The 24,071-nt window shown below is 40.2% G+C and overlaps 1 protein-coding gene across 1 annotated transcript in view; it reads left to right on the top strand.

The window, feature by feature from the left end:
- Window positions 1–24,071, top strand: part of phyhip (phytanoyl-CoA 2-hydroxylase interacting protein) — a 277,032-nt gene that overhangs the window by 22,126 nt on the left and 230,835 nt on the right. The gene's annotated exons all lie outside the window — the stretch shown is intronic.

The following is a 24,071-nucleotide window of genomic DNA, read 5'->3' as shown; positions in this document are numbered from 1 at the left end:
AGGTGGCTGCTTTTTTTTTGCCTTTTAGCCTCCTGTCTTGTTTTTTTTTCTTCCTCCTTTTTTGCCACTCTTCCTTGCACTTTCTCTTCTAATCTTCCTTTTCTTTCTCCTCAGCTTCTTTTTCTACTAGCAGGTTGAAATACTGGTCGCTGGTGATGACACGGGCTGGCAATGGAATGCTACGCCTCACCTTCTCCTTCCTCTCCAGGGCTGGACTCATTAGAACGTTAGCCATAATCCCGGGGATTACACCAGCTACCACCAGGTAATTTTTGGGAGCCACTCTATTACAGATGGGGCAAGGTGTTTGAGTGGTGGAGGGAGTGGCTGATGTCGTGTCAGTAGGTTGAGTGATGGATGGTGTGGCTGAAGGAGTGCCGGGAGAGATGGATAAAGGGATCGATGGAGTGGCTGTAGCGATGGATGGAGTGGCGGGAGTGCTGGATGGAGTGGCTGTAGTGATGGATGGAGTGGCGGGAGTGCTGGATGGAGTGATGGATGGAGTGGCTGTAGTGATGGATGAAGTGGCTGTAGTGATGGATGGAGTGGCGGGAGTGCTGGATGGAGTGATGGAGTGGCAGGAGGGATGGATGGAGTGGCAGGAGTGATGGATGCAGTGGCGGGAGTGATGATGGTGTGGCTGAAAGAGTGGTGGGAGTGATGGATGGAGTGGCTGTAGTGATGGATGGAGTGCTGGATGGAGTGGCGGAGTGCTGGATTGTGTGATAGATGGAATTATGGATGGAGTGGCATGAGTGCTGGACTGAGTGTGGGGAGTGATGGATGGAGTGGCGGGAGCGCTGGATGGTGTGATGGATGGAGTGTCGGGAGTGATGGATGGAGTGGCGGGTGTCCACCATCCATCTCTCCCGGCACTCCTTCAGCCACACCATCCATCACTCAACCTACTGACACGACATTAGCCACTCCCTCCACCACTCAAATACCTTGCCCCACCTGTAATAGAGTGGCTCCCAAAAATTACCTGGTGGTAGCCGGTGTAATCCCCGGGATTCTGGCTAACGTTCTAATGAGTCCAGCCCTGGAGAGGAAGGAGAAGGTGAGGCGTCGCATTCCATTGCTAGCCCGTGTCATCACCAGCGACCAGCATTTCAACCTGCTGGTAGGAAAAGAAGCTGAGAAGAAAGTGATGGATGGAGTGATCGATAGTGTGGCGTCACTTCAATCTGCAGATGGGAGCACTCTCCCCACCTAAGAAAGTAAAACGTATGTAAAAAATCATTAGCACACTTAAAAAGAAATACAAGTAGCTTAGGATGAATTATCACTGTATTATCTGAGGACTACATGGCGCCAGGATGCACGATGGGAAAAGGCAAGCCTATCCAGGCCTGGTCCTCTCTCGCCCTTCACTGTGGTCGCTCCTTCTATGCTCCCAGAGCCTCCGTGAGACACTGAAGCGCACAGGTGGTGCTCATTATCAATTACGACTCTCGGCCTCGTCCTGCCTGCCACAGACCCCCAGCGCCCCTCGCAGGCCAGGAGGTGCTCACTCACGAGACTGCGCTCTACTCCCCCTGGCCGCGGCACCTGGGGGTAAGGACTGACGAGGCAAGAAAAAGGAGACGGAAGGAGTTCCTCATTCACTGCTCCTCCCCATCAAGGCGGACGGCAGCAGGCTCCGGCCCACGGTGAATGGTGGAGACTCCTCTGCTCCCTCACGGCCGGCACTTGCCCGTCCCTCCGGCAACCCAGCACTTCACCACAACTTCTCCATTCAGCTGGGTGTCAACCATAAAGCGTCTGCTAAATGATTAAATGTAATGTAAATGTCCAGGCCTGGTCCTCTCCTGTTCTTCACTGTCGTCGCTCCTCCTTTAATGCTCCCGTTGCTCCTCCGTGAGACACTCGAGACTGGTTCTCATCTTGGCCTCTTCCTGCTTGCCACAGTAACACAATTAAATAATGTTCAAAATATTTAGAATCATTAAAACTGCTTGACTGAAGAACTGGCTATTGTGTGTGAGTAATTTCATCTATTAAACGAATCTAGTTATTTATTAGTCTGCAGACCTGCCAACCTTGAATTTTTTTTGAGTACTATCAGTGGGACGGGACACAGGGTTTGGGTGGGGTCATATATTCTCACAATTTTGAGAATGCAAGAGATAGACAAACACATGCTTATCTTCATAATTCTAGTTTTGACGTCTAACGTTTTTTGAAATTGCAAATAATAGCAAAACGAATCAATTATTCTAAAAAGAATATCAAGTAGGCCTATATAATTAGGGGCTTTGTTAAGGGTATTTTAACGATTTTTAAAAACACAGATGGATAATACAAAATGCTTTCTGATATTTTGACAGAAAAAAACAAGAACAAAATTTAGACTTAGCCCGTCTTCTCTCTCTGTGTGCGCGCGTTTGTGAGAGACAGCTCGTGCAGCAATGAGACAATGGTACTTTTAAATCCATAAGTAATTAACACGCTAGTTTTCATACTAAATGAATATGTAACATAATTAGGTACTATAGTTATTATTAACACAATAACATTACACATTCATGCTACATTTCTCAACTCTACGAATGAATAAATAAATCCTTGTTTCTCCAGACTCGCAGTTATCAGTCATCCACAAGAGCACTTTCATAAAGCCATAGCGATTTCAAGTTTATTTAGATTAAAAATACGCTCACTCTGAACAATATAAAGTTAATCCATGCGATCACGCAGAGGATTAAGTTAACTCAATTCAATATTTCAACTTTCCACATCTCCCCTAGCCTGTTTACCGTAAGGAGTCAGAAGTACCGAGACTACTTTATTGTCCTCGCTTAAAAAATGTACAGTCTCTTTTTTAATCATAAGCCTTACGCATTTGTCAATCATCCTCACTTGATATTAGGGGAATGAACCAGCGCTATGATCGGTCGAACTCTTCTTCTTCTACTGTTGCTTGATTTGAGTACAGCGCGCGCACCAGGTTTTTGCGTACTTTAGAGTGACAAATCGTACTTTGAGGTCAAAATGCGTACAGGTTGGCAGGTCTGAGTCTGTTCTATCTCAAATAATGTCTTTTTAAATTAAAAAACATCTATTTTTCTTACTTTTTTGGCTTCTTTCTTCTTCATTCTTTGGTATCTGTAAACCAGGGATGATGTAACATGTTCTCTAAGTTGTAAAGGTGTAAGTTGTAAAGTAGCCTCATTCCCTCAAGCTGCCAACGAAGATGCTGACGAAGCTCCCGGAATTCTGTGAAAGTTTTCAGAAGAGAGCAGATTAATCACTTTTGATCTTTCTTGTTACCATGAAATACAAAGCATTTGTTGCTGTTACTATGAACATTTAATCACTGCTAACAATCATTATCAGTCCCGTGTTTCACACTTTGCTCATTCGTCATCAAAGTTTGACACTTATCATTTTACTGTCAGAGCTTTATATTTTTCAAGCAATGTTATTTCCACTTAGTTCTTGTTATCGTTCTTACCTTTGGACAGGAATACTTTTTGCCCAGTCGAATATCTTATATTATTGGTGAGATAATCCAGTATGTATCTAAAGAAGAATTCAGCTTTTGTCTTTTCACAAGGCCATTTTTCACTTCCTGTAAGCAATACATTTCCAGTGTTTAGTAAAACATCACCAGTCATCAGTGATCTGTGAATAAAAAGCCAACTCACTTTCAAAGTGAAATTCGTCAAAGTCTACTAATTTTATCCTCAGGGTTTTTGGGTTGATCAGTACCGAATCCTCGTTTACTGGGTAAAAAACATCATGATTCATGGAGTGACGCATTGCAAGAACGATTTGCCACATGATGCGTTTCACTGTCTCTTCAGTCAGACACGTTCTGTTTCTTCTGGTGAACTCACTCAAGGTCACAAAGGCAGGAAGATGTTCCATTATCAGGATGTATTGGTCTTCCATGATGAAACGGTTATATAACCGTATGATATAGTTGCGAATTGGAGGCTTTTGCAATTTCAGCAATGTAGCCCCCTCTTCGACAAACTCAGGCTAAAGAAAAGAGATTGACAAAACATTCGCTAATTTCAAATCTCCTAATTAAAGAGTGAGGGAAATGAAAATGAAAACATTAGCTATGTTTCCATCACCCTGTTTTTATGCACATTTTTAAGTATCGCATCAGAAACAAGTGATGGAAACGGCAAATGAGAAAAAAATCCCTTATGTCGCAAAAAGGTTTTCACACTCGCTTGAGTTGTTTTTTGACTTGTGCGAAAAAGGATTAATGCGAATAATGGGAGATGGAAACGCATTTGCCAAATTAATTTAAATTGAACTTTTCAAAATAAATCCATTCTAAGCACATCACACTTAAAACAGAAACCATTTATAAGGTTGTTAAAGGTCGCCCCTGCTCGATATGACAGTTTCACCTTACAAATTCTACGTTCTGCCTTTATGTTGTCTGTTATTAAAATGCATTCAAATGCTACTTCGTTTGCTTGTGTTACTGATCTTAAATTACTGACCTAAAGTTAAGGATAAAAACACATCAAAATAACATTAATCTAGTGACTACTTGTCACGTGGCTGAGCAGTGTAGCGAAAGGATAATCATATTATCCTTACTTGTATTAACATACAAAAATACAAAAAGGGAAACCGGCTCTCAGACGTGAACCGACTCTCACCGTTCGCTTAAAGCATTCGCTCATTAAGTCGAACGACACACATCACTATTGTTTCCGCTGATGGTGTTTCATTTACTAGTTACTAGGTTACCAATACCACGCCGTCCGCTCAAACAACCTGATGGAAACGCACCTAATTCACATTTGATTTTTGTTTTTTAGTTGAAAAAGATTTGCTTCACGTATGGATGGAAACCCAGCTAATGTGAAAAAAAAAAAACTTTACATGACCTTTATAACCGATGCTTCTAAGCTTTGGTTGTGTAATTCAGTTATATCTCATACTATCTACATACCGAGTTTAACAAACCAATTCTTACTAAAAAATTTAATGAAGAATAAAGTCTTGTCAACTTACCATTTTCAATTTTCCCCAAAATGTGCGTCTCTCAATAAATTTGATGGCAACCTAAAAAATAAAGACAAATTTTGCAAACATAAGTTAAACTTGTACATGATCAACTACATTCTTAACATTTTTCTAAAACTTTTTGATCAGAACTGTCAACTCTTGTTTATGGCAAGACTCAAAGTTCACAGAAGGAAACAAGAGACAAAACGTTTGGTTATGGAGAAAGAGCAACATACTTTCTGGCCGTCCGATCTTCTAATTCCTTCATGGACACGATCACCATATTTCAGTTTCTTTCCCACTTTATAAAGAGACCGAAAGTATTCATGTTGCAGTCTCGGTTCATTAGGAAACATTAAGTTCACTGAAAAACACACAGCAACAACGTGTTAACATACAGCATGAGACTGAACGCACCTGTGCAGATCAGGTGAGGAGCCAGTATGAGTGGAGATTACAAATAAAACCAGAACAACAGATTGAAATGGACATGAATCCAGTGGTAGTACGTGATACGCAGCGTATATTTACCTCTTTAGTAAAAGAAGCATATATGTTTTCATTAAAGGGATAGTTCACCCAAAAATGAAAATTCTGTCAGTTATTACTCTCCCTCATGTTGTTCCACGCCGTAAGACCTTCGTTCGTCTTCAAGCAACGAGAATACTTTTTGTGCGCAAAAAAAACAAAAATAACGACTTTATTTCAACTATTCATTTCCTCCTCTGTGGGCCTCGAGTCAGTTCACTAGAGTAATAGCGTCAGCTTCTGTTGTTGTACGTCACATGCATCACACACATGACCAGCGTCGGCCAATAGTGAGCCTACGTGTGACGTAGCTCTACGCAATCTCACTACGTTAACTGACTAGAGGCCCACAGAGAAGGAAATGAATAGTTGAAATAAAGTCGTTATTTTTGTTTGTTTTTGCACACAAAAAGTATTCTCGTCGCTTGATAAACTTAAGATTGAGCCTCTGTAGTCACTTGGACTATTTTAACGATGTCTTTAATAACTTTTCGGGGCTGGCAAGTTTCAATCCCTTAGAAGCTTATGGAGGAGTGATCCAGCTCTCAGATTTAATCAAAAATATCTTAATTCGTGTTCTGAAGATGAACGAAGGTCTTACGGGGTTGAACAACATGAGGGAGAGTAAATACTGACAGAATTTTCATTTGTGGGTGAACTATCCCTTTAACGTAACCGTAGCAGCAGGGGGTTGTTGCTATATTGAATTGTCTCTAGAACTAGGGGTGTAGAAATCCCAGTTTACTCTAGACTACAGCACTGCATGATAACTGGAGACTCACGGTCTGTTGGCTGGGTTGGATCTGAGCCTGGAGTCGGCTCTTGTCCGGGTATTTGTGGACGCTCCTGCGAAGGCTCTCGGTCAGGCACACGAGGACTCACTTTGCTTATAAAGGTTTGGAAGCCACACTTTAAAGCTTTCCCTGCTGTCCGGAAACGGGAACTGCCTTTCCTCCCTTTTGTGTGTTTTTCTGAAAGCAAAGAATATTGATTATGTAGGAACAATTTATAGGATTTCCTATATTGTCTTATATTTTCCCTTCTTGTCTGTCTTCTGGAGTCTGTGTGCGTCTCTACAGGACGAACCATAGGATAAAGCCACAGGTGTCTAATGAGATGGCGAGGTTTGCTGGGAGCACACGGTCTTTAGACCTTCTTTCTCTCCTTCAACATTTTTGGTGCTCTTTTAATTTACAGTTTGAATTGTTTTGTACTTTAATTACAACATTATGTTACATCCGTTTTGGTCCCACTTAATATTAAATGGCTTTAAGTACTATGTACTTACATTGAAACTAATAATTTGATACGATGGACTTATTGTGTACATAAATGTTTTTACATTGTACTTATATTTTAAAAATACCAGCATGTAATTACAGCTGTAATTAATGTATGTAATTACATTTGTAATTATACAGTTGACCCTTCCCTAACACCTTAACCCAGCCTTAAACCTACCCATACCACCACACCTGACCCTAACCTTACCCGTATCACACACACCTGACCCTAACCTTACCCGTATCACACACACCTGACCCTAACCTTATCCGTATCACACACACCTGACCCTAACCTTATCCGTATCACACACACCTGTCCCTAACCTTATCCGTATCACACACACCTGACCCTAACCTTACCCGTATCACACACACCTGACCCTTACCTTACCCGTGTCACACACACCTGACCCTAACCTTACCCGTATCACACACACCTGTCCCTAACCTTACCCGTATCACACACACCTGACCCTAACCTTATCCGTATCACACACAACTGACCCTAACCTTATCCGTATCACACACACCTGACCCTAACCTTACCCGTGTCACACACACCTGACCCTAACCTTACCCGTGTCACACACACCTGACCCTAACCTTACCCGTGTCACACACACCTGACCCTAACCTTACCCGTATCACACACACCTGTCCCTAACCTTACCCGTATCACACACACCTGACCCTAACCTTACCCGTATCACACCTCAATAACAGCAAAAGTGTTTTACAATACAACATGAACACGTGATAAGTAGCCTACATTGTAGGCCTACATATTTTTCCATGTAACTAGGCCTACATAATACTTAAAGCCACTTAATATAAAGTGGGCCCTCAGTTATTTTTTTTTCAAGATTAATAAACGAGCTGTGATTAACTTCATTTTCCTGAACTTTATGGAGATATCAAGGAATCAACAAAGAGGTGTCTAAAATTTCCCCGGTGAACCCAAGAAGTGACTTTAAATGGAGTAAAGGTCACTAGAGATTAGAAACATCTTTTTTTATCAGCACAGATTAAGGATGGGTGATATATTATAGTTTGCGATATACCGGTAAAAAGTCTCCTCCCGATAAGAATTAGTCTTCCCGCGGTAATAACGATGTGTTTGGGACTCGTTCGCAGCTCACGTGCAGAGCGAAAACAACTGGCGGAAAGCGGACGTGAAGCTGAGGTGGAGTTTATCGCTAAACAATGAACTACAGCTACAATCTGGAACTGGTACACAGATATATTTTCACTCGCCGAACACTGACGTGCTACATGTAAACGATACTATTTGTATTGTCCTGTAAAAATAATGCAGTTCATTAAAATTATTCAGCCTTTTTGAGCAAGAAACTGCGCAAACGGCAATCTCATCGTTTTGATTTCAGCAAATCAGTTTGAGCAAATGCCGACCATACTATTCATGAACCCAGTTCATCAATCCTTAATGTGGTTTATATTGTTATTAGTAGCAGAATTCGCAGTAGTATTATTATCTTATCAGTATTATTGTTCGTTGTTTTTTTTACAGAAACACTGACCGACAAATGTCTTAAGCAACACCCGTCCTAAATTCGGTTAAAATGGCAAATATGCATTCATACTGTTACCAAGTTTGAGTTGAGTTAGAAGTCACCCAGTAATCGTGTCCCACTGTTATTTCTGCATACATGTGAGTATTGATTTGTCCTCCGTTACCTGTTGGGTTGTTCTGCGCAGGCGCATCTGTTGGGCTGCTGCTGGGTTTTCTCTCAGATAACACAGCAGCGCTGGTCGATGGTTGAGCGCAATCGAACATCGTCTCGGTCTCAAGCGCATCTGAGCCTGGAGTCGGCTCTTGTCCGGGTGTTTGTGGACGCTCCTGCGAAGGCTCTCGGTCAGGCACACAAGGAAACACTTTGCTTATAAGGGTTCGGAAGCCACACTTTAAAGCTTTCCCTGCTGTCCGGAAACGAGAACGGCCTTTCCTCCCTTTTGTGTGTTTTTCTGAAAGCAAAGAATATTGATTAGAAACATTTTTTATTAGCACAGATTACAGCTGAATGATTAACGTAAAACTGTCCTGATGTTCATGTGAATAATTAGCAGGTTTAGCTTCAAAACTCATGTTACTAGAAGACCACAGCTAAATTACAAGCTCGGTGCTGATGCTGTGCTGCACAGAAGTCACAAAGTAATCGTGTCCCTAGGGATGGGCGATTTGGCAAAAATATAATATCACCATTTTTTTCAAGAAATTCACGATTTTATCACTTTATCATTTTATGACTGAGCATTACAGGCAAACTATTGTCCCTATTTTAAAAACAGAGCCTTACAAGGTAACAAAATATATTTTTTTTTAAAAATGGCTGACATTTTGGCCAAAGTAGCAAAGATAATAATCTTTGTCATTTTTTTTTTGTTTGTTATTAAAACAACATTACATATATTATCATAATATCATAATATACAACTGAAATAAACAGTGCTTTATTTTTTCAGCTACAGTAAGTGAATTTAACAGTAGCCTAACATTCAAAAAAGAAATTAAATGAAAAAATATAAAAAATAAAACACTACATAGACTTCACTGTATAAATGATACATTGATTCTTATTAAAAGTTCTCAGTCAAAAGCAGTGAGTGATTTTCTCTTTGTTTTATTAACATTATAGAGTCTAGTGCAACGTGCCCATGCAAAATCCGTTTTTGTGTGTGTTTTTAGTAAGTTTGTTTGGTGTGTTTGAGTGCTTGTTGGTACAATTACACAGCAAAAGTTCAGTGACATTTTATCACTGTTATCTTCGGGGTCTTTTTAACTCGCAAATGACAATTTTTTTTATCTTAGTCCAAAGGTATGAAACTTTCTACGGCTTTCAACACTTTCTAGATCTACAAAAAAAAATTTGGAATGATATCCAGGGGCGGCTGGCCAATAGAGGGCGCTAGGGCTCATAAACTATGTTGGTTATTCATAATTATTATTATTATTATTTGTATTTATATAGTGTCTTTCCAACACCCAAGGTCGCTTTACAAAGATATGTAAAGGCAGTGGTTCTCAAACTGTTGTACGTAACGTTACATACGTGAGGTGACAGAAGGGGGTACGGGAACAAAATGCTGAATTTGTCGACCTCACCTTAAAATAAGATTTAAACTGAGCATGTTTTTCTATCAGGTAAAATTCTGTAAATACATCCTCGTGTTGATTGTTGCTTTGGCAAATCGCACTATACTACCGTTCGTTTGTAAAATAAGAGATTTAGCACTTACTAGCATGCAGAACAAATATAGACACAGGCTGTGCATGGAGATCGATATAAGATTCAAACTCTCTTCGATACACACACATTCCCTCTGTTGAGTTCCTGTGTTTAATGTTGATCACATTTATATGAAGGTCCACACGATTGCAAATGTGACATTGATTTTATACAACAGTTCAACAAACGAAATATTAATATTAAGTGATGTTCATTTAGGCTACAACACAGTTGTCAGTATTTTTTAAAATAATAGCTCCAACGAAAGCCCCAGCAGAACTGCAGCACACAGCAGTGTTTGTGAACAAATCTGCGGCTTTGAACGAATCATTAGAGTCAATGATTCAATTATTAATTCATAAATACATCCACTTGCTTCGTTACTGAATGAATGACTCGATGACTCACCACCTATTGGCAGTTTTAATTTAACATTTAAAATGTTAATCACTTTGTTTTTACCATCATTGCGCATTTCTCTATTGAATTCTTTTTTATTTAAATCGATTTAAGGGGCCAAATATTGTCCCTTACTGAAAAAGGTGTGACTGAAGAGTGGTGGTATAAGTAAGATGTTAAAAGCCTCATGGGGTACAACTCTAAAAAGATTGAGAACCACTGGGACTGGGTTAAGGAATAACAATCAACATCAAAGCACAATACACATTCCAGGGACAGAAAGTAGGCCGAATATACAGAGGTCACTTACAAAGTTAGGTTAAAGATACCTAGAGGGATTCAAACAAATACCATATCCATAACAATGTTTAATTTACAGACTGTGAGCTGAAGAGTAATATACAGAATCAGATAGCGTATGTGTTTTTGAAGGAGAGAAGGGTGGATGTTTAACAGATGTCTTGAGGAAGATCATTCCACAACCTTGAAGCCACTACACTAAAAGACTCCCATGTTACCAGACTTTTGAAACCGACAGATATGACACAGCCCCACCTCAGATATTTCTCACCAGCCGCCACTGATGATATCTGTTTTTATGTTTGCGTGAGAAAAATAGTGACAAGTTTTTGGGGTCCCTGGAGACCCCGCATAGTAAATATACAAAATTCATCAAAATCAGAAACAACGCCGAACAAATAGACAGAAATAAAGTTGTTCAATGTTTCACTGTTGTTGTTGTTTTGTACTAAATTATATTTCTTTTTACTGCTTTATTTGCTCATTTGTTATTGCTGTTCAGTTCATTGCATTTTGATGTTCATGTCATGTATTTTTACTCAATATATAATATAACTGGTGATTTGTTCATTTTTGTTCTGTTAGTTAGTAACTGAAATGTTGATTAAAATTATAGAATTATATTAAAAACAGATGATTGAAATAAATGATAAAATATAAAGACTCAAACATTTCTCTTCGTTACATCTTGTTCAGGTTTGATTCTAATCATAATGTAACATTGAAAAACTTTCAGTACAAAAAAATTTTGATTTTATAATTAGATGTGAATCCAACTGAATCGATCTTGTGAAAAGATCAAGATGAATCCAAAGTTCCAATTTAAACTTTTACTTAATTCAAAATAAATACAACACACTGGTACAGGCAGAAGGTACATTAAATCTTACATTAAAGGTATATAGCAGAGGATCTTTCCGAATTTTAGAGAAGACCCGACCTCTAAATTTTTTTTAAAATGCACATGCGCAACACTATTTGCTCCCGAGAGGGAACGCCTATTAAACGTGAGCACGTCACGAGAGAGCATGCACTTTTAGCGCACGCCAGCATGTGAAATATTCACCCAAAATCACTCTGGTCTTGTTTCTATATTCTGCGGCCTTTCTCTTCTTATCATACACGTCGTATACATTTTTTCTCTTTCGACCCTCAGCCATTTTCAAAGGAATGGCTGAAACCGTATCTCATCACATATAATACACCTGAAAGTGCGCATGCGCAGAAAGCTACATAGGGACGAGCACGTACGACCATAGACATCTCTATATGATGTCTATGCGTACGACGGCCTTACGTTAACATATCACCAGAATGATTGACACTTAGGTGGACCAATACTATAGGCTACCCACCCGGAAAAAGAAAATCCTCCGCTATACCCTTTAAAGTAGTCAGTAAACCATGTAAAATTATCCATGTTATCCATGAATGAGAGTTAGAAGTCTGGGTCTTTTATAAAGTGAATTTTACATAAAATGCTGTTTTCTGTAAAATAAATAAATAAATAAAAAAGACTATTTAAATAAATAAACATGTATTAATATAAATCCTAAATACTCCAAATACTGCACAAATTTTGAGTGAAAAAATTAATAAATTATGCTTAATTTTCTTAAACTCAGTTACCTGTCGGGTTGTTCTGCGCAGGCGCATCTGTTGGGCTGCTGCTGGGTTTTCTCTCAGATAACACAGCAGCGCTGGTCGATGGTTGAGCCTTGCTGTCATCCATCTTCTCAGGTATGTACACAAACACTTCGCAACTGCTGCTATCCATCACCAGAGGTAAGTATTCAAATGCGTCCTGAAACACTTCGCATGATCCACTGCTCTCACTGTCCACAGTAGCCAAGTAGACGGATGCGTCCCGACACACTTCACATGATCCACTGCTCTCACTGTCCACAGTAGCCAAGTAGACGGATGCGTCCCGACACACTTCACATGATCCACTGCTCTCACTGTCCACAGTAGGCAAGACGGATGCGTCCCGACACACTTCGCATGATCCACTGCTCTCACTGTCCACAGTAGCCAAGTAGACGGATGTGTCCCGACACACTTCGCATGATCCACTGCTCTCACTGTCCACAGTAGGCAAGTAGACAGATGCGTCCCGGCACACTTCGCATGATCCACTGCTCTCACTGTCCACAGTAGGCAAGTAGACGGATGCGTCCCGACACACTTCACATGATCCACTGCTCTCACTGTCCACAGTAGCCAAGACGGATGCGTCCCGACACACTTCGCATGATCCACTGCTCTCACTGTCCACAGTAGCCAAGTAGACGGATGTGTCCCGACACACTTCGCATGATCCACTGCTCTCACTGTCCACAGTAGGCAAGTAGACAGATGCGTCCCGGCACACTTCGCATGATCCACTGCTCTCACTGTCCACAGTAGCCAAGACGGATGCGTCCCGACACACTTCGCATGATCCACTGCTCTCACTGTCCACAGTAGCCAAGTAGACGGATGTGTCCCGACACACTTCGCATGATCCACTGCTCTCACTGTCCACAGTAGCCAAGTAGACGGATGCGTCCCGACACACTTCACATGATCCACTGCTCTCACTGTCCACAGTAGCCAAGACGGATGCGTCCCGACACACTTCGCATGATCCACTGCTCTCACTGTCCACAGTAGCCAAGACGGATGCGTCCCGACACACTTCACATGATCCACTGCTCTCACTGTCCACAGTAGGCAAGTAGACAGATGCGTCCCGACACACTTCACATGATCCACTGCTCTCACTGTCCACAGTAGCCAAGACGGATGCGTCCCGACACACTTCGCATGATCCACTGCTCTCACTGTCCACAGTAGCCAAGTAGACAGATGCGTCCCGACACACTTCACATGATCCACTGCTCTCACTGTCCACAGTAGCCAAGACGGATGCGTCCCGACACACTTCGCATGATCCACTGCTCTCACTGTCCACAGTAGCCAAGTAGACGGATGTGTCCCGACACACTTCGCATGATCCACTGCTCTCACTGTCCACAGTAGCCAAGTAGACGGATGCGTCCCGACACACTTCACATGATCCACTGCTCTCACTGTCCACAGTAGCCAAGACGGATGCGTCCCGACACACTTCGCATGATCCACTGCTCTCACTGTCCACAGTAGGCAAGTAGACAGATGCGTCCCGACACACTTCGCATGATCCACTGCTCTCACTGTCCACAGTAGCCAAGTAGACGGATGTGTCCCGACACACTTCGCATGATCCACTGCTCTCACTGTCCACAGTAGCCAAGTAGACGGATGCGTCCCGACACACTTCACATGATCCACTGCTCTCACTGTCCACAGTAGCCAAGACGGATGCGTCCCGACACACTTCGCATGATCCACTGCTCTCACTGTCCACAGTAGGCAAGTAGACAGATGCGTCCCGACACACTTCACATGATCCACTGCTCTCACTGTCCACAGTAGCCAAGACGGATGCGTCCCGACACACTTCGCATGATCCACTGCTCTCACTGTCCACAGTAGCCAAGTAGACAGATGCGTCCCGACACACTTCACATGATCCACTGCTCTCACTGTCCACAGTAGCCAAGACGGATGCGTCCCGGCACACTTCGCATGATCCACTGCTCTCACTGTCCACAGTAGGCAAGTAGACAGATGCGTCCCGGCACACTTCGCATGATCCACTGCTCTCACTGTCCACAGTAGGCAAGTAGACAGATGCGTCCCGGCACACTTCGCATGATCCACTGCTCTCACTGTCCACAGTAGGCAAGTAGACGGATGCGTCCCGGCACACTTCGCATGATCCACTGCTCTCACTGTCCACAGTAGGCAAGTATTCAAATGCGTCCACGAACACTTCGCTGCTGCTGCTTTCCATCTCCACAGGTAAATTAGCATGCATGTTGCCTATTGTGTTGTCTCGAGACTGCGTTTGTAAACTGTATTTCACTACTGTGTAACTGATAAGACTTTATGGAGCCCCGTCCCTTTTCAGCGCTGCGCTCGTTGTCTTCCAGTCTGTATTTTCACAGTGATCTTGCGGATTTATAAATTAATGGCTCGTTTTAAAATCGTCCTGGTCTACTGAAATTTGTTTAGACATTAACTCTAAACATTACAATCCGCATGAGAACTTTCGTTAACTTTACAATAAGTAAATCCACTTCACCAGCTATTTACTCCTCGACAGCAATGCCACAGAGATATACAGAGCGACCTCCAAAACGGCAGTTTAAAGACAATATTGTAAAGAATGTTGCTCGCTTGTTTCTCTGCCGCATAAGGTTTATAGACTGCGTGTTTACTTGCACTACAGGAGCATCAACACGCTCCCCGTCTGTGATGTCATTAACAGAACTGGCGCGCCTGTACTGTGACGTCACATGAGCCGTCAAACGCGAAGCTGCATAGCACATTTATGAGATGTTTTTATCTCGATGCGGCGCGGACGCGCCTGGAAAAAACGAGCGCGTCGCACCGCGACCGCGTCGCTTCCATTATGAGCGCGCAAACCGCGCGCCTCCATTTGAAATAATGAACTTGAGCGCGCAAAAGACGCGATATGTGAACGGGGCCTTAAACAGTCATCATTTACTCACCCAATTGTCGTTCCCATCACAAATAAAGTTATTTTGAATGAAATCTTGGACTGACAGTCAATGTAACTAACACTTTGACATTTGAAAAAGTTCATAAAGAGATCTTTAAACTAATTCGTGAATCGAGCGGTTTAATCCACGATTTCTGAGACCCGATCGCTTTATATGGTGAACGAACAGAATGGATTTAAGTCTTATTCTCTTTTCACATTCTCTGTTGTTAAAAACAAACCCTTTGAAATTCTAACAGATAAGTTACACTATTATACGTATTTTAGCGCCTCCGGAGGGAAATCTGAAGAGAAACACCGACACCGGTGAGTTGTGTGTGAGAAAGCCTGTCAGAATAATCGACGGTGTTATTTCAGTGATAGTCGGCGAATGTCTTCTGTAATGTTTCTGTAAAAACTAGGATAATTAGGTCCAAATATGTGGTTTCCTCAGGATATATTTTAAATGACCCTACAGTTTACATTTCGTTTTAACATAATAGCTTCAGTGTGAAACAGGCACGTTAATGCAAAATAGCCTACTAATTATTTGAGTATTACTGCCTATAATTTATCAATTTTGAATGAAAATATATGAATGTATAGTAACACAGTTAACAATTTTTGGTTCCCAGAACGTTACTTTCAGGTTCCAAGAACAAAAACGTTCCCTTCTTTAACCTAGGGGAACGTTCCCTAAAGATTCCCGGAACGATCTCCTAACCTCTACATCCTGACATGCCTTTACATAAATAACAAGTCTACAAACAACATCTTCTAAATTGTTTATTGTTCAAAAACATAAGAATCGTATGTATATAATATTATTACAATAAATTGAATGTGCACAAAATGTGTATATATATATATATATATATATATATATATATATATATATATATATATATATATATATATATATATATTTACATTTATCTGACGCTTTTATCCAAAGCGACTTACAATTGCTATATATTTCAGAGGCCGCACGCCTCTGGAGCATCTAGGGGTTAAGTGTCACCCCTGGTAAATATGATCAAAAATTCCTGTAAAAAATAAATCTGCATTGTTTATCCTTTTGATCTTTCATTAAAAAAAAACTTGCAAAAATGTAACCTTTCATTGAAGTAAAATAATTGAAATGTGGGGGGGGGGGGGGGTCACATTATGAAATAAATATTTCCCTACAAAACACGTTGGCCACAATTATTGGCACCCCTAGAATTTTTTTGACAAGTAAAATATCTCTGAAGTAAATTCCCATTAATATTTACCTTTTTTTGGTGCACCAGGGTGACTAGGAACATGAAATTGATTAGTTATGACTTCTTGTTTTACAGGAGTTTAAATATGAGGAAACACAAAGGTCAAATTCCCTTAATCATCCATCACAATGAGTAAAACCAAAGAGTATAGTTCTGATGTGCAGCAAAAGATTGGTGAGCATTACAAAATAGAAAGTGCCTGTAAGAAAATAGCTAAAGAATTGAAAATCCCCATTTTGACCATCAGGACAATAATTAAGAAGTTACAATTAAAGATGTTACGAATCTGCCAGGAAGAGGACGTGTGTCTATACGTGTGTCTATAAGTTTGAGTGGCCAAAGACTCTCCAAGGATCACAGATGGAGAATTGCAGAGATTACTTGAGTCTTGGGGTCAGAAAGCCTAAAAAAATATATCAAACAACCCCTACATCACCACATGTTGTTTGGGAGGATTTCAAGGAAAATCCTCCTCGCTCGTCCAAAAACAAACTCCAGCATATTCAGTTGTCAGACACGACTGGAACTTCAAAAGGGACTGGATTATATGGTCAGATGAAACAAAAAAGGGGCTTTTTGGCAGCCATGATGAAACCCACCAGATGTGTTTTTACCCCATGCCTGCGGTTAAATATACTTCTGGATCTTATATGTTGTGGGTCTATTTTTTTGCTGGAGGTCCTGGACATCTTGTTCAGATACATGTTTTTATGGATTCTAGCAAATACCAACAGATAAAAAATCAAAACCTGACTGCCTCTGCTACAAATCTAATGGGTCGAGGTTGGATCTTTCATCAGGACAACGGTCCAAAACAAACATCAAAATCAATACAAAAATGGGTAACTAAGCACAAAATGAAGCTTGTTGGAAAGGCGGGGCTTTACCCGTTTTGATCAGTAGACAATCCTTGTTAATATAATAGTATTTATTTTCAAATGCACTATGGTATTTGTCCGCTGTTAGTCAGAATGAAGAGTGTGAGAACTAAGCTCGCGCTTTCGATGCATTCATGAGCTGTGTTCACAATATAATATCGTTTGAGGATATCTTCAGCCTTTTCCATACCTGTTTATTTATGTTACTATGGTATTATAGCCTACTTAATTCTTTGTTAGGTTCGTATGGGAGTACTGTATAGTGCGCTGTGTGATATTCATATGGACACTTTCGGTTTCAACGTGCCGATTATGTTTATTTAAACAATGACGGCGCCAAATTGCATCGTATTGGTCCAGTTTAGTTATGTATATTATAACATTATATAGTGTAATGCAATGTGATGTATATTGTGATTCATTTTGGTATAACAGTCAATGTTATGCTGATTATTTCTTTATTTATGTTTTATTGTAGAACCACACACATACCTCACACAGACCAACGCATTCTCAGTGTACAATAAACCCCTTTGATTGAATCAGACTGTCCTGATCCATTCCTGTGTTTTGATCGACACACCAAGAGGAAGGCTAGAGACATTAGAACCACCTTAGAACACAATCCCAGATTAACTACTTAACAAAGCTTCTGCCATGACCGTCCCAGTCCCCTAAACTGAGCCCTGTATATAGGTTCTCAAAGTGCATCCGGTGGAAACATTCCTGGCGGCTCGCGATAACATCTGAAAAACATCTGTAAAACTGTACATTGCTTTGAAAAAATTAATCTATCCGTTTAGTGGTGTTTAGCAGAGATGGGGGACTCGAGTCACATGACTAGACTCGAGTCGCAAATTTAAGGACTTGAGACTTGACTAAATTAAGAAAATGACTCGACTTGACTTTGACTTGAGATCCAATGACTTGAGACTTGACTTGAACTGTATGACTCGAGAATGACTTGATATACATTTATCATCGCATCATCAATTGATGAACAAAATGAAAGCAACGGAACCATTGACGCCAGTCATCAGATTCTGCGCGATAGCGTGACACTGCACAATCCCAGAAAAAACATACATCGCGGTGAGCGCGCTAAATACAAAAACATCTCCCAGCATCGTTTCTTTTTGGATATAAACACTAGAAATGGACTATATTCATACAAGAAGATTTGCTGTACGCATAATAACTGACAAGGGATATCGGACGACCATCACAACCTCGAACAGTCGAACTTCATTCACCACGTCTAAAAGTAAGCTATGGCTTGTTTAACCTGTTTTTTATAGTTAATTTGACTATCTTTAAATCGACAATATTGGTCAAAACAGCATGCCTCTTTATACACAATTATTAATGATGTCATATGTTTTGTATAACATTTGCCACATTTATTTTTAAATCATGCTTTAAAGCCAAATATGTCGTTCTTTCCAATGACAAAAAACAACATAGAAAACTGTTAATGTTTTTTTCGTGTTTTATGTTTCTCTTAAAGCAGGGTTAGATGTTATCAGGGGTTACATCTATTAGATGTTATCAAAATGCCAGCAGAATTAATATTGCACCCAAAATTCAAAATGTGGTGGAAAAAAATGCCCTAGTATGAGTTATTTTCATAATTATAATATAAGATATTAAACAAATATTTCCAGAATATTGACGCGATTGCAAATGTGATAATGATTTTATAAAACAGTTCAGTATACAAAGAGTGAATATTGTGATGTGACATTTAGACATAGCCTAATATTCCAAATATTTTCTGTTTTAGCTCGATTTCTCCAATGACAATAGTTCCAAACAAGCCACAGAAAGAGTTATGCGTATTTGTGATTCAGTGAACTAGTTGCTTAGTTCCAGAACGAATCTGCCGTTTTGAACATAAGTTAAATGAATGCTTCTATGACTCGTACTACGAGTAATTATTTTGGACGAGTAATCGTACTATTAATACGGTAATTTGGCGCCACCTATTGGCGGATTTAACTTCATAATTAAAAATATATAACTTGTATTAAGGGGATGCCAGTTTGAAGAATGCCTTTGGTCGCATAGGAGTTATACTTGAATTGTGAATTGTTTAATAGCCTACCTTTTAATGGTCTTCTGCAATGTTTGAGGCATATTTATTTTTCATGCTTTAATGTTGGCCTAATTTCAGTTACATTTAGATTATTGTAGTAACCACTCAGCTATATATGTGGAAATGCATATTTAAAAAAAAAAAAAAGTTGCAAATAAAACCATAGTCCACAACTTCAGTAGTTTAACTTATTTTAATATATAAATTCAGTGAAATCGTCAAACGTTTGTATGACTTGCCAGTGACTTGTGACCCAAGCTACGACTTGACTTGACTTGCTTGACATAAGGCAGTGACTTGACTTGACTTGACTTGCCTTTATAAAAAATTTACTTGGACTTGCTTGAGACTCGAAGGTTAAGACTTGAAACTTGCTTGTGACTTGCACATGTGAGACTTACTCCCACCTCTGGTGTTTAGCGGCCGAAAACAGCACCACAAATCCCATTGCAATTTAAAAGGGTATGTTGACCAAGTAATCAATATTCAGTGTGACTTAATGACAAGCTTATTAATAGCCGCGTTTTCATTACCTTTCAAATTTTTCGCCGCCGCGAACACTTGCATTTTCCTATCAACAGTGGAGACAACTTAAAATAGCCTACTCTATCATTTCTGGTCATACAGAAAATAATAATACATTATTCGCAACTACTTTTATTTGTAAGGCACGTGCACAGGTAGGGCTCAACCTGTGCAGAGTACAGCCCTTTTTGCTCTTACACTCGAAGTGACCTTTTATTTTTTGGTGGTGGTGTTTTTTTTCTTCTTGAATAAATAAATGCTATTGCTATTGGTCACCCTTTACGTCCGTCTTTCTGTTCTAAAAATATTTAGCCAATAAAAGTTCTTAAAAAGAGCTTGCGTGAATCTTTTCGATCCTCAAACAGTAATCCTGATAACTCCGCCCCCTCTATCGTGACTGAAGCTCCGCAGCAGCCGCACAGCAGACAGCAGCTGAACGAAGTTTTGCAAGGGTAAATAAAGATCTTGTTGTTTGAATAAGTACTAAACACTTTGTCTATAAAAGCTCATATGTTATTTATTTGATGTCTGACTGAGACATGTGGGACCTGAGAGAGCTCGGTCTAGGCTAGAATTTGACATCTAGTAGCCAATACATAGCCTACACTTAAATAGCTTGTGCATACAGTAGCATTTCATCTTTTATAAAATGCGATTTTGGCCAAATGTATTTTAAAACAGGAAAAACTGAGCGCCTATATAGCTACAACAAACTGTTTTTTCAGACACATTTATTATCATTCGCCTATAACTCACCTATAAATCACCTTTCTGTGGGCTGTTGTTCCAGAGACACAGGCTATATGGCTCTTCTCATTCAGCACTGCGGGAAAAATATAAATTCCAGGTTCTAATTTCGCCTTAGAAAACCAGTAAAATCGACATGTTTTCCATATTAATTTGTGAATATTTTAAATGTTTAATAAAGGGGCAAAAAGTAATTTAAACAAAAATCTGAAAAAGTATGTCGATATTTAGTTTTTTGCGCAGCAGTTGGTGTTGCCAGTTCAAATTAAAATGTTGGTGTTCAACTTTGCGTTTTAAAAGACAACAACCGTTAATTTTTCGTTTTTCAATTAAGGGTTAAAATAATAGCGCAAAACATTTGCGAAAATCGGCAATAATGGAAACGCGACTGACAGGCAATGATAGATATGAATGATGATGACTTGTTTGATAAGCTTCTATTTTAAAAGTTTCTGTTAAAAAAACTCGCCAGGTTTTGCCTCAGTTATGAATTAAAATGTGTTTATTGCAATAAATGTACACTGTAGAGATGCAATCTGGTCATTAAAATTATTTCAAATGGGATTTTGTTTTCAGTTATTTTTCTTTTTCTCCCCCGCCCCTTTGGCGGCCCTCAGTTCAATTTTGGGTTTCTAAATTGGCCCTCACCTATGAAAACTTTGAGAACCCCTGCTGTTGAACATGAGTGGAGTGAACTGAAGAGAAGAAGCACCAACATGAACTTGTGAATCTGAAGGATGTGCTGAGATTCTGTATGGAGGAATGGTCTCTGATCTGTTGCTCATCAGGCATTATAGAAGAAAACTCAGAGCTGTTATCTTGGCAAAAGGAGGTTGCAAAAAGTATTTAATAACAGGGAGCCAATAATTATGGCCAGCGTGTTTTGGAGAAAAGCATTTATTTCATAATGTGAATAACCCTCCACTTTCAATTCTTTTCATTCAATGAAAGGTTAGATTTTTGCAAAATTGTTGAATGAAAGATCAAAAGGATAAACAATGCAGATTTATTTTACATGTTTACCAGGGGTGCCATTCATTCTGAGCACCACTGTATATATATAGCTATATATATATATATATATATATATATCAGGAGTTTGGTACAATGTCTTGATTCTATGCAAAAGTCGTCAATCACAACTCCAACCAACAACTCTTCCGACTTCCTCCCTTCTCCTGTTTGCTCTGTGTGTCCTCTCCAGCCCGGGGCCGGCAGGACACAATCTGCACTCCAGCTATGGGAACAGAGTCAAACCATCCTCGCAAGTTCATCACCACTTCCTCAGTCAACGCCGAATAAATCGATTGAGACTCATGGGACCATTAAAATCCTTCTTCTGGAACTTCACATACTGTTTCACTGCAAAAGCCATGCAAGTATACATTTAATGAGGTGCTCAGAAAATGATAAGCTGATGGTTCTTTTCATAGTTAAATGGATCTTTTCCATAGTTTTATTTCCTGCTTCCGATTTCATTCTGTCACTCACCATTTTACCTATGCATTTATATATACACTCACCTAAAGGATTATTAGGAACACCATACTAATACTGTGTTTGACCCCCTTTCGCCTTTAGTCCTGCCTTAATTCTACGTGGCATTGATTCAACAAGGTGCTGAAAGCATTCTTTAGAAATGTTGGCCCATATTGATCGGATAGCATCTTACAGTTGATGGAGATTTGTGGGATGCACATCCAGGGGACGAAGCTCCCGTTCCACCACATCCCAAAGATGCTCTATTGGGTTGAGATCTGGTGACTGTGGGGGCCATTTTAGTACAGTGAACTCATTGTCATGTTCAAGAAACCAATTGCAAATGATTCGAGCTTTGTGACACGGTGCATTATCCTGCTGGAAGTAGCCATCAGAGGATGGGTACATGGTGGCCATAAAGGGATGGACATGGTCAGAAACAATGCTCAGGTAGGCCGTGGCATTTAAACGATGCCCAATTGGCACTAAGGGGCCTAAAGTGTGCCAAGAAAACATCCCCCACACCATTAAACCACCACCACCAGCCTGCACAGTGGTAACAAGGCATGATGGATCCATGTTCTCATTCTGTTTACGCCAAATTCTGACTATACCATCCGAATGTCTCAACAGAAATCGAGACTCATCAGACCAGGCAACATTTTTCCAGTCTTCAACTGTCCAATTTTGGTGAGCTCTTGCAAATTGTAGCCTCTTTTTCCTATTTGTAGAGGAGATGAGTGGTACCCGGTGGGGTCTTCTGCTGTTGTAGCCCATCCGCCTCAAGGTTGTGCGTGTTGTGGCTTCACAAATGCTTTGCTGCATACCTCGGTTGTAACGAGTGGTTATTTCAGTCAAAGTTGCTCTTCTATCAGCTTGAATCAGTCGGCCCATTCTCCTCTGACCTCTAGCATCAGCAGGGCATTTTCGCCCACAGGACTGCCACATAATGGATGTTTTTCCCTTTTCCTCCATTCTTTATAAACCCTAGAAATGGTTGTGCGTGAAAATCCCAGTAACTGAGCAGATTGTGAAATACTCAGACCGGCCCTTCTGGCACCAACAACCATGCCACGCTCAAAATTGCTTAAATCACCTTTCGTTCCCATTCTGACATTCAGTTTGGAGTTCAGGAGATTGTCTTGACCAGGACCATTTACATTTACATTTATTCATTTAGCTGACGCTTTTATCCAAAGCGACTTACAATTGCTATATTTGAGAGGTCGCACGCCTCTGGAGCAACTAGGGGTTAAGTGTCTTGCTCAGGGACACATTGGTGTCTTACAGTGGATTCAAACCCGGGTCTCTCACACCAATTGAAACAGGAAATTGAACAGGTGTTCCTAATAATCCTTTAGGTGAGTGTATATGCGTTTAGTTTAATTATGCTTGTGATTTAGTTAATAAAACTTGTGCACAATACATATTTGGTTCTGATTCTCTGCTTGCAATAAAGTTTATTTTACGATTTAGATTTTGACTACAGGCTCTTAGTAGTACTGTACAGTAAGAAAGACATTTCCCTCCTCCGGAAATGAACATTTCTTAGAACTAATAAACAATTAACACTGAGTGTTCACAGGACAAACAGGTGGATTGATTGTAATATTAATTTTACTACATTAAGTTAATTCGATTAACTGATCCAAATATTCATAATCGATTATAGCCAGTTATGATTGATTATGATTATTAATATTTCTTTAGAGCTAATTTGCTACAATATTTTTAATGTTCAAATTTCTAATGG

Source organism: Siphateles boraxobius, unplaced genomic scaffold, assembly GCF_051911475.1.
Source record: "Siphateles boraxobius isolate OS27281-9 unplaced genomic scaffold, OSU_SipBor_1 9, whole genome shotgun sequence".
Classification (NCBI taxonomy): domain Eukaryota; kingdom Metazoa; phylum Chordata; class Actinopteri; order Cypriniformes; family Leuciscidae; genus Siphateles; species Siphateles boraxobius.
The sequence above is the reverse complement of the archived record's forward strand: the minus strand, read 5'-3'. Positions and strand labels throughout refer to the sequence as shown.